At 32.8% G+C, this 11,797-nt stretch overlaps 2 long non-coding RNA genes and 1 pseudogene across 7 annotated transcripts; 2 read left to right on the top strand and 1 right to left on the bottom strand.

Moving 5' to 3' along the window:
* Positions 1–972: 972 nt before the first annotated feature.
* Positions 973–1,881, bottom strand: LOC106308970 (annotated as a pseudogene).
* Positions 1,882–3,590: 1,709 nt separating this feature from the next.
* LOC106311814 lies at positions 3,591–5,567 on the top strand. Of its 4 annotated transcripts, none has more exons than XR_001264110.1 (6): positions 3,591–3,725; positions 3,811–3,865; positions 3,956–4,211; positions 4,547–4,609; positions 4,840–4,899; positions 4,983–5,567. It is a non-coding gene; the product is annotated as an uncharacterized LOC106311814 (long non-coding RNA). The 4 variants fall into 4 exon arrangements; XR_001264108.1 differs by having other exon boundaries at positions 4,542–4,609; XR_001264109.1 differs by having other exon boundaries at positions 3,952–4,211; positions 4,542–4,609.
* Positions 5,568–7,895: 2,328 nt separating this feature from the next.
* On the top strand, positions 7,896–9,568 carry LOC106311816. 3 transcript variants are annotated; one of them, XR_001264114.1, is made up of 4 exons: positions 7,896–8,045; positions 8,548–8,610; positions 8,841–8,900; positions 8,984–9,568. It is a non-coding gene; the product is annotated as an uncharacterized LOC106311816 (long non-coding RNA). The 3 variants fall into 3 exon arrangements; XR_001264113.1 differs by having other exon boundaries at positions 8,543–8,610; XR_001264112.1 differs by lacking the exon at positions 7,896–8,045 and having other exon boundaries at positions 8,461–8,610.
* The last annotated feature ends 2,229 nt before the right edge of the window (positions 9,569–11,797 follow it).

Below are 11,797 nucleotides of genomic sequence, written 5' to 3'. Positions count from 1 at the left end.
AAATTCTAGAATCTTTCTAGAATTATCATCACCTCCTCAAGAAGAAAAAAATCTAGATATTGTAGTAGAAAAAATCTAGAGAATAAGAAAAAAATCTAGGAAGTAAGGAAGTTATAGTAGAATAATATAGATATTTGTAAGATAGTTTAGAAGACTATCAATACCTCTTCATCTTTTCATTTGTAACAACACAAGAAGTTGAACAAGTAAAGTATAAGAAAGTTTTCTTAAAGAAAGAGTGTTCTACTCAAAGTTCTCTAAATCTCTTTGATAGTTCTTTCATATTATTCTTCATACTTGGAAGTTTTCCTGCTTCTTTCGGGTTTTTGGTTATTACAGTCTTGGGCTAGTGCTAAGCACTATCAATGGTGGTTTCTCTACAGACCACACGGGTACTGTAACCCCATTCGTTGTCACACCACGACACAAGTTTCACGAAGTTGTAACTCAATGCAATTCCAGCCTTTGCGTCAAAAATGCTCGACCTGTTACAATGCACACATCACATCAACAAAATTGTTTTTAAATCATTACAAATTTAGACTAGAAGATTTGAGTAATACAAAGCGCGTAGTCGATATTGTTTTATTACCTGTTGTCACCAACGAAGTCAGTTGAGACAACATCGTCCTCCGTTTTATTACCAAGGATTCCCTTTATCTTTCCTTCAGATTCCTCCCTGTGTGCATATTTGTCTACAGTCTAATCCAATCAAATTAGTTCTCTTACAATAGATATGATGAAACTTAGTGATATCTTATACCGAAAGCTTACTTGATATAGCCTTCTTGATTTCGTCGTAGGTAACAATCCATTATCTTCTAACAAGACACAAGGGGGTGGGCGTTCGGATAATATTTTAATTTGTCTTTATGTTTCTGAGAAAATTTTGTCTTTAGTCTGTCAGTTAGTTTTTTTTTCTTCTCTCTTTTTAGTTTGATAGTAATTAAAATAAATAATGATTTGATAATTTTAAGAGTAGTCAAATTTAGTAGGGGAATTACAAATGTAATATGCTATGATTGAATTATTTTTATGATTATAGTTGTATATATACATAAAAGGGGGTTGCGTGCGAGAAAATGAACTGCTTCTTACCTTACTTGTTGGATTAGCTTCTACATGGAACCTTGGGACATAACTCGGTGTTCTGTTCACGCTTGTGTAAGAATCACCTGAAACTCTAACAGATTTATGACTCTTGCAACCCAACAATAAACCACCACTGCTAGGTTTCCGACGGTTGGATTTGGCGATTTTAGGGTTTCGAGTAGCCTGGAAAGACCGGTTTTCGACAGGACTTGTAGCACCTTTAGACATAACAGATTAATCCACCACACTTGCCATTACTACGCTCTACGCTAAGCTTACCTCACTTGGCGCATAACAATCCGATGACTCTGGTTCGCTGCTTTCTTGCCTTGCAAGAAACGGTTTTGCCATCCATGTTAGGCGTTTGATCTCAAAGAGATCTGAACTTAAATCGCTCACTGTCCCATCTTCCTCTGGTTTTGAAGAGCTAGAGTGATCCCATGGAAGTTGCTTTCGAATGATTCTCTTCTCAATGAGAGGAGATCCAAATATTTCCAGAGACTTCCTTTGTTTTAATATTTCTTCTTGTTGTTGCTGATGAAGCTTCATCTCTGAGCTCAGATTTTCAGAGAATCTCATTTGCGTCTTGATCTTCTGCAGACCAGAGGTTCCTGTCTGAACGTTGACAACATCCACTGAACTCCAGTTAGAACAAACGCATCTGCTGTTGAGTCAAGAGAGATATGCGAAGAAGATCTTGTGTGAAGCGGGGATGGACGACTGTAACTCGGTGCAAGCACCAATGGAGTTTGGATTAAAGCTCACTAAAACAACGGAAGAGCAATGCATCGACGCTACAGAGTATCCTCGTCTGATCGGATGTCTTAGGTATCTCATTCATACGCGTCCGGATCTTGCGTTCTCTGTGGGACTTCTGAGTCGTTACATGCATGAACCAAAGACTTCTCATGGCTCAGCTTTGAAGCAAGTCCTCCGATACTTAAAGGGTACATTGTCGCAGGGGCTTGTGTATAAGAAATCAGAACAAAGACGTCTTGTAGGGTATAGTGATAGCGGACACTGCATAGACGAAGATGATGGTAAGAGTACCACTGGACATATGTTCTATCTGACCGAGTGTCCAATCTCATCGCATCTGAAACAGGTGATTCGAGAAAGATCAAATTCTCTGTATGACCTTCCACGTCCACGTCCTATGTTGTAAAAACGTCCACCTCTTCCCCTATTTCTAAAGTCTCCATTATAGCTTCGATGTGTTTGTTGCCCTTCCATGTTCGAGTATAGTAGTTTGCTTTGAGTCTCCTGTTTGTCTTCTTCATCTTCTCCTACTCTTTCTTCATACGCTTTAAGACGCCCTATGATGTCTTCGAAACTAGTAGTTTTAAGATCTAAGACTTGCTTGAGCGAGGCAACTATATGTATATATTTTTTGCATGGAAGAGATGAAAGAAACTTCTTCACCAACTTCGACTCTTCTATGATTTCACCCACTACCATTTGTCCCATACAATCTCTCTCTCTTCATCTCTCTTTTGATAAATGGGTTTTGCGGTTTGGCTTGACATCAACGCTAACATCCAGACTAACTCCACCATACACATACACTAAAAAGAAAAAGCAAATAAAAAGTAAACATTTTGGATGAATAAAAGCATAAAATATAAGAAAATTTCGATATAAAATCATTATCAGCAACCCTTTTGACAAACAAAAAAAAAGATACACAAAAGTTTAACATTTTTATTTGTTGGTAATAGAAAAAGAAACCCTATTTGAAGTTGACAAATAAACAAGAAAGTAAAACCTATTTTCAATGGTTTGCCCACTTTCATATGCTTCGCTTTATTCTATCCCACATTATTGTGGCGGGTTGTTCCATTAATTTATGTGAAGCAAAGTGTAACTCAATTGATATTTCTATGGAGAAAAACAAACAGATTTGCAACTAAAAATAAACTCATGCTATTTCATTAAAATTTTAAATACCAATCTTTCTAAATTTGCCAACATTGTCATATAAAGTATAATCTAATAAACAATAAATATCATCATAGTGTAATGCATTTGCAGTCTTCTACCATGATTAATCTGGGTTTTTAGGGAGAAGATCTTAGCTTCGGCTAAAAATCGTTTCTTAACTTTTAATTAAGAAAAACTAAGAACCGTCTCTTAAATAAGAGATATAAGAGCCGGTTCTTACCCGAAAAGTGAAAAAAAAACAAAACAAAACAAAAAAATGTCAAATAATAAGTTAAGAATCTCAAATTAAGAACCCGGGTTAATCATGCTCTTCTGTAAGGTATACAGATGAAATCTATAACAATAAAGTATATAATTCTCCGTTCTCCACGTCATCAAGTCATATGGGCAAAACGTGACACGTGTACAACTTTCTTTTAATTATCAGAACCTGTTTTCTCGGCGACTCAACACATAATTTATTGGGTCAATCTTACTGGGCTTTAGAAACTTTCAAATACCCATTCTGGCAACAGCCCACGACCCTTCCAACCCTAGCCTGGTCGTCACAGTCCAGCAAAGATTCCTCCATCACCCTCATCGTTTCCATCGGGAAATTCATCAGTCTCAGCAGCTCACTGTTACGGTCTAATAACGTCGACCCATTCTAGATCATTCAATTCTGTTCTTTACTCCTTTCTTTATGAGAGATGGTATCGTTCTACATCCCTTTGTTTCTCCACCTATATAAATCCCTTTGTGAATCCAACAACATTTTAGGTTCCCTTTAAAATTCAGATGTACGAGCTGTTTGGTTGCTAATGTTGTTGGACAACCCCATCATGGAGTTCAGGTACGATGATCTCTATCTGTTCGATCCTCAGTGTTTAACCTAACTGGATATTTTCTTACTATGTTTCATGCCCTAATTGTGTATAGCCAGGCTATACGTGCTTTAAAAGAAGCCACTTGCTGTGGAAGTTTGAGCTCACGCTGGCTGGATGCACATTTATTCATCTCAAATATATATTTTTCTCTGCAGGGAAAGGGTTTCTTTAGCTCATGGAAAAAAGCACGAGTAAACGATCAGTTAACCGGATGGTTCTGCATTGACGGTTCTGTATTGGGTGCATGATAATATGATCAAGATAGATGAAAGAGTGTCTCTTTCTGCAGCTGGAGATGGTTATATTGCAAAGGTAACTTCCACCAAGGAAACCCTAATGATTCATTTATACAGAGAAAAAAAATCCTATAGGTTACATCTACAACCTCATGAGTCAAACTGTGTACCTTCTCAATCCTTGATGATTGAAAAATGGGGGACCCACACTTGCAAGGAAGGTGCTTATCCAACCTTTTAATAACTTTTTTTCTAAAAGACATGAGATACATTTTGACATATAGGTTGGAAAACCAGATGTTGAGCTACAAGAACACATTATTTTCCCTTAACCTGCAATGCTATCTATTTTTGTGTTTTATTTTTACTGATTTCGTGTCTTTGTATTTGAATCACATGCAATAAGAAAAGAGTTTTGGCTACCAGCCTAAGGAACGGATTTCGGTTCACCGCCTTTCTCCAGTATCATTGCTGGTATCCTTCTTAAAATCTTTATTAACTCTTCAAGCTTAGTGTTGAGAAACCAACATGATCAACATCAACCACATATGTCTGAGTACAGACTTTGACAATCACAGCTTTTAACCACCAACTGTGAACAGGAACCAGTTTTTAGCATTAGCTTATTTCAAACCCTGAAACTGCAAAGTTTTTCTTTTGTCTTGGACTTAATTTTTCATGTAATGACAGTCTTAGCAATGTAGATTGCAGCTGCGATTTTGGAACTGTTAAGTTTGCGTAAAGATCAAGAAGCTGCTCATAAGGTAATTCTAAGCCAAGGCTAATCTTAAATTACACAAGCAAAACCAAGGCTATCACTTCTCATGTATTCCTCTTTCATATGTAGTAGTTTCAAAGAAACCAGTGTATCCATCTTCTAAGCCGGGAAAAGACTTATACAAGCTGAACCAAAGAAGCACATTCCTCGTATAGCTCCAGAGGTTTTGAATGTGCAAGAGAAGGATGAAAAGGTAGATGGAGATGCATGTATCTATGAGCAAGTTTTCCATAGTAAGGATGAGGACATGAGGCAAGCCATGAACAAATGAATCATTCGTGAACTGATAAATCTCTCTCTGTCTTATTTTTAACAGCTTATCTTTTTGTCATTAATTTTGACAGAGAATGTACTTTCTCAGCTGATTTTGGGTTTGACAGGCAGACTTGAAAATGATAGAGCTGTCTACAGAGGAGAAAAAGCTAGGGACTAAATACATGAAGAATATTTTGTCTTAAAATTAAGTTAAAGTGATTCCTTGGTTAAATCATTGTCACATGAAAGATGTGTTCATAGAAGTGTATGCGGTGTTATCTTTCTTTGTCGAACATCTCTATAGACTATCATTTTCAACTACTACCAAAGTAAAACTTGGAAGCTAAGAGAAAAATTGTACATGCTATAATTCAATAAAGTTTTAGATATTATCCATTATTTATGTTTTTCTTTTTACTGATAGAGGATTTCTTTATTTATGTTTTCTTATCTCTATTTTAGGTAAACTGCAATTATGTTTATTTTAAACTTGAGATTACCTAAAGAGCTCTTCGACATGTGGTATGACATTGCTTTTCTACATGTATTTGCAATGTAACACAAAGTCAAACTATTCCATGACCGATCTGGGTGAACGTGCATCATAAGCTGTGTTATAAACACTAACGATGAACTAAAAGTCTAAAAGACATGTGGGTAAAAAGCAGATATAGTATAAACAATCAGCATTAACTTAAATAAAACAGTAGAAACGCTTATTTTTAAATAGCTTTGTTAAATACGAATAGGAGAATGACAACGAGTAAAAGAAAAGTTAACAAACATATTTGAACAACTGTATTTACGCTTTGACATTCCAAAATATCGCATTTTTTTGCCAACTCTTAAGTCATATTATTAATAAATTTATCAAATAAACTATTTTCTGTAAGATATAATCGAAAATAGCTATAAAGTGTAATTTAGGGGGCCTATTGAAAATGAAATTTGTGTGGAATCTGAAAATTTTTAAAGTTCAAAGATTTTTAAAAGTTAAGTAGATTTGATGAATTCTTGTCATATGTATTGCATAAATTGTCATTGATTATGATTGAATAGCATGAATTTCCATATATGTTTTTCTTTCCAGATTTATCTTTCAATAAAAATACTTAATTTTTTTTTATTTCAAGAAATATAGTTATTTGATGTTAAAATAATTTTTTTTATTTTTTAATATTTGAATTTGTCTTGTTTGATTTTTGTTTAAAGTTTTATAAGGTCAACCTATGATTTTTTCATGATTCTTGATTATGTTATCTTTAATAATTTTTTTATCTTTAAATTTCTTTTCACAATTATCTTTCACATGACAACAAAAATGTAATACACAACTTTTTGTGTTTGTATAGTTGTGTTTTTTGTTACATAGATTCTAAGAATCTTATGAGTATAAATGATATTTATAAAGTTGAGTGTTATGAGTAAAACTAGAAAGAATTTATGTCCCAATAACAAGAGAGTTTACTAGAATTAAAAAATCAATAAAAACTATTTGAAGTTGACAAATAAACAAGAAAGTAAAACCTATTTTCAATGGTTTGCCCACTTTCATATGCTTCGCTTTATTCTATCCCACATTATTGTGGCGGGTTGTTCCATTAATTTATGTGAAGCAAAGTGTAACTCAATTGATATTTCTATGGAGAAAAACAAACAGATTTGCAACTAAAAATAAACTCATGCTATTTCATTAAAATTTTAAATACCAATCTTTCTAAATTTGCCAACATTGTCATATAAAGTATAATCTAATAAACAATAAATATCATCATAGTGTAATGCATTTGCAGTCTTCTACCATGATTAATCTGGGTTTTTAGGGAGAAGATCTTAGCTTCGGCTAAAAATCGTTTCTTAACTTTTAATTAAGAAAAACTAAGAACCGTCTCTTAAATAAGAGATATAAGAGCCGGTTCTTACCCGAAAAGTGAAAAAAAAACAAAACAAAACAAAAAAATGTCAAATAATAAGTTAAGAATCTCAAATTAAGAACCCGGGTTAATCATGCTCTTCTGTAAGGTATACAGATGAAATCTATAACAATAAAGTATATAATTCTCCGTTCTCCACGTCATCAAGTCATATGGGCAAAACGTGACACGTGTACAACTTTCTTTTAATTATCAGAACCTGTTTTCTCGGCGACTCAACACATAATTTATTGGGTCAATCTTACTGGGCTTTAGAAACTTTCAAATACCCATTCTGGCAACAGCCCACGACCCTTCCAACCCTAGCCTGGTCGTCACAGTCCAGCAAAGATTCCTCCATCACCCTCATCGTTTCCATCGGGAAATTCATCAGTCTCAGCAGCTCACTGTTACGGTCTAATAACGTCGACCCATTCTAGATCATTCAATTCTGTTCTTTACTCCTTTCTTTATGAGAGATGGTATCGTTCTACATCCCTTTGTTTCTCCACCTATATAAATCCCTTTGTGAATCCAACAACATTTTAGGTTCCCTTTAAAATTCAGATGTACGAGCTGTTTGGTTGCTAATGTTGTTGGACAACCCCATCATGGAGTTCAGGTACGATGATCTCTATCTGTTCGATCCTCAGTGTTTAACCTAACTGGATATTTTCTTACTATGTTTCATGCCCTAATTGTGTATAGCAGTACGTGCTTTAAGAAAAGCCAGTTGTTGTGGAAGTTTGAGCTCCCGCTGGATGCACATTTAATCAGATATCTCAAATATAAATTTTTCTCTACATTGGAAAGGGTTTCTTTAGCTCATGGAAAAAAGCACGAGTAAACGATCAGTTAACCGGATGGTTCTGCATTGACGGTTCTGTATTGGGTGCATGATAATATGATCAAGATAGATGAAAGAGTGTCTCTTTCTGCAGCTGGAGATGGTTATATTGCAAAGGTAACTTCCACCAAGGAAACCCTAATGATTCATTTATACAGAGAAAAAAAATCCTATAGGTTACATCTACAACCTCATGAGTCAAACTGTGTACCTTCTCAATCCTTGATGATTGAAAAATGGAGAACCCAAAGTAGCAAGGTAGGTGCTTATCCTTTAATAATTTTTTTCTAAAAGACATGAGATACATTTTGACATAGGTTGGAAAAGCGTATGTTGAGCTACAAGAACACTTCAACACTAACTCTGTCTTTACTCTTGCTCATCAAAAAATTCCTTCAAGTACTCCGATTCTCTTTATGTGAGCTATTTTATTACTATTTACAAGTTTTTTGTAATCGTTACAACCATTATCCCATATGTTGTCTCCCATCATTATTGTCATGTTGCGGTACCACCACTCAGATCATTATTTTCCCTTAACCTGCAATGCTATCTATTTTTGTGTTTTATTTTTACTGATTTCGTGTCTTTGTATTTGAATCACATGCAATAAGAAAAGAGTTTTGGCTACCAGCCTAAGGAACGGATTTCGGTTCACCGCCTTTCTCCAGTATCATTGCTGGTATCCTTCTTAAAATCTTTATTAACTCTTCAAGCTTAGTGTTGAGAAACCAACATGATCAACATCAACCACATATGTCTGAGTACAGACTTTGACAATCACAGCTTTTAACCACCAACTGTGAACAGGAACCAGTTTTTAGCATTAGCTTATTTCAAACCCTGAAACTGCAAAGTTTTTCTTTTGTCTTGGACTTAATTTTTCATGTAATGACAGTCTTAGCAATGTAGATTGCAGCTGCGATTTTGGAACTGTTAAGTTTGCGTAAAGATCAAGAAGCTGCTCATAAGGTAATTCTAAGCCAAGGCTAATCTTAAATTACACAAGCAAAACCAAGGCTATCACTTCTCATGTATTCCTCTTTCATATGTAGTAGTTTCAAAGAAACCAGTGTATCCATCTTCTAAGCCGGGAAAAGACTTATACAAGCTGAACCAAAGAAGCACATTCCTCGTATAGCTCCAGAGGTTTTGAATGTGCAAGAGAAGGATGAAAAGGTAGATGGAGATGCATGTATCTATGAGCAAGTTTTCCATAGTAAGGATGAGGACATGAGGCAAGCCATGAACAAATGAATCATTCGTGAACTGATAAATCTCTCTCTGTCTTATTTTTAACAGCTTATCTTTTTGTCATTAATTTTGACAGAGAATGTACTTTCTCAGCTGATTTTGGGTTTGACAGGCAGACTTGAAAATGATAGAGCTGTCTACAGAGGAGAAAAAGCTAGGGACTAAATACATGAAGAATATTTTGTCTTAAAATTAAGTTAAAGTGATTCCTTGGTTAAATCATTGTCACATGAAAGATGTGTTCATAGAAGTGTATGCGGTGTTATCTTTCTTTGTCGAACATCTCTATAGACTATCATTTTCAACTACTACCAAAGTAAAACTTGGAAGCTAAGAGAAAAATTGTACATGCTATAATTCAATAAAGTTTTAGATATTATCCATTATTTATGTTTTTCTTTTTACTGATAGAGGATTTCTTTATTTATGTTTTCTTATCTCTATTTTAGGTAAACTGCAATTATGTTTATTTTAAACTTGAGATTACCTAAAGAGCTCTTCGACATGTGGTATGACATTGCTTTTCTACATGTATTTGCAATGTAACACAAAGTCAAACTATTCCATGACCGATCTGGGTGAACGTGCATCATAAGCTGTGTTATAAACACTAACGATGAACTAAAAGTCTAAAAGACATGTGGGTAAAAAGCAGATATAGTATAAACAATCAGCATTAACTTAAATAAAACAGTAGAAACGCTTATTTTTAAATAGCTTTGTTAAATACGAATAGGAGAATGACAACGAGTAAAAGAAAAGTTAACAAACATATTTGAACAACTGTATTTACGCTTTGACATTCCAAAATATCGCATTTTTTTGCCAACTCTTAAGTCATATTATTAATAAATTTATCAAATAAACTATTTTCTGTAAGATATAATCGAAAATAGCTATAAAGTGTAATTTAGGGGGCCTATTGAAAATGAAATTTGTGTGGAATCTGAAAATTTTTAAAGTTCAAAGATTTTTAAAAGTTAAGTAGATTTGATGAATTCTTGTCATATGTATTGCATAAATTGTCATTGATTATGATTGAATAGCATGAATTTCCATATATGTTTTTCTTTCCAGATTTATCTTTCAATAAAAATACTTAATTTTTTTTTATTTCAAGAAATATAGTTATTTGATGTTAAAATAATTTTTTTTATTTTTTAATATTTGAATTTGTCTTGTTTGATTTTTGTTTAAAGTTTTATAAGGTCAACCTATGATTTTTTCATGATTCTTGATTATGTTATCTTTAATAATTTTTTTATCTTTAAATTTCTTTTCACAATTATCTTTCACATGACAACAAAAATGTAATACACAACTTTTTGTGTTTGTATAGTTGTGTTTTTTGTTACATAGATTCTAAGAATCTTATGAGTATAAATGATATTTATAAAGTTGAGTGTTATGAGTAAAACTAGAAAGAATTTATGTCCCAATAACAAGAGAGTTTACTAGAATTAAAAAATCAATAAAAATTAAACTTTTTGAATAACAAACGATTTTATATAGAATTTAAAAGTCCATAAACCAATAACAAAGGATTCTAACAAAATTGTAAGAATACATAAACCAATAACAGTAGAATCTCTAAATTTTATAACTCCTTCGAAATTTAACTACCAATAACCCTCCCTTATTTGAAGTTGAAAAATAAGCCTTCAACACAGTCTTTATGTTTTCTACTTTTGTATATTGTCCCGAGGTTATGCACTATAAACCGGTTGTTGTTCCCGACTGTCGTTGCACGTCTGCTTCGTTCTTTAAGATATACTGCTTCTTCGTTTTGCGGGTTTGTGGGGATAGACATACTGCTCCTCGACGTAAAGGTATTTACTATTTGTAAATACCATTTGTTTCTTCAGTCATGCTTTTGGACCTGACTTTAGAGGTTACAGTGAAAACTGATTTTTTTTTTGACATGCTCTAAATGTATACAGTAGTCTTACAGATAAAACTAAATTATAACGCTAAAAAAAATACATTACTATCTAAATTTTTCATATCTTATTATATAAAGCTTAGTTCTTTAAAGTTGCTAATTAACATAATCGTGACACTAGGCAATTATATATTTTAAGATTGTGACATGTGTTAATCTATCTCATAATTAAAAAAAATATACTAAAATATTAACAAAAATAAATTTTATTAAAAAGTAAATATAAATATTATTTAATAGTAATTTTCCTTTTTAATAGTAGTTTTTCTTTTTTAAAATCCTAACCAAAAGATTATTTTAAAATAATTTTTCTTCTAATATTGTGACATGTGTTTAAATATATAATGATTTAAAAATCTATACTAGTAAAATGGACTTTTTAAGGCTCCATAGAGCGTCCACATCAGCGAAAAAAACTTATTCCGAAAGATGACACATGGCACTATTATTTAAAAAATAGAAAATAAATAATAAGTAAATTTGCAATATAAAGAAAAATAAATAATAAGTAAATTTGCAATATAAGAAATAGAAAAATAATAAATAATAAGTAAATATACAATATAATAAATAGAAATAAATAAATAATAAGTAAATATACAATATAATAAATAGAAAAAATAAATAATAAGTAAATATACAATATAAGAAAAAAATAAATAATAAGTAAATA

Source organism: Brassica oleracea, chromosome C8, assembly GCF_000695525.1.
Source record: "Brassica oleracea var. oleracea cultivar TO1000 chromosome C8, BOL, whole genome shotgun sequence".
Taxonomy (NCBI): domain Eukaryota; kingdom Viridiplantae; phylum Streptophyta; class Magnoliopsida; order Brassicales; family Brassicaceae; genus Brassica; species Brassica oleracea.
This window is presented reverse-complemented; position numbering and strand designations above follow the sequence as displayed.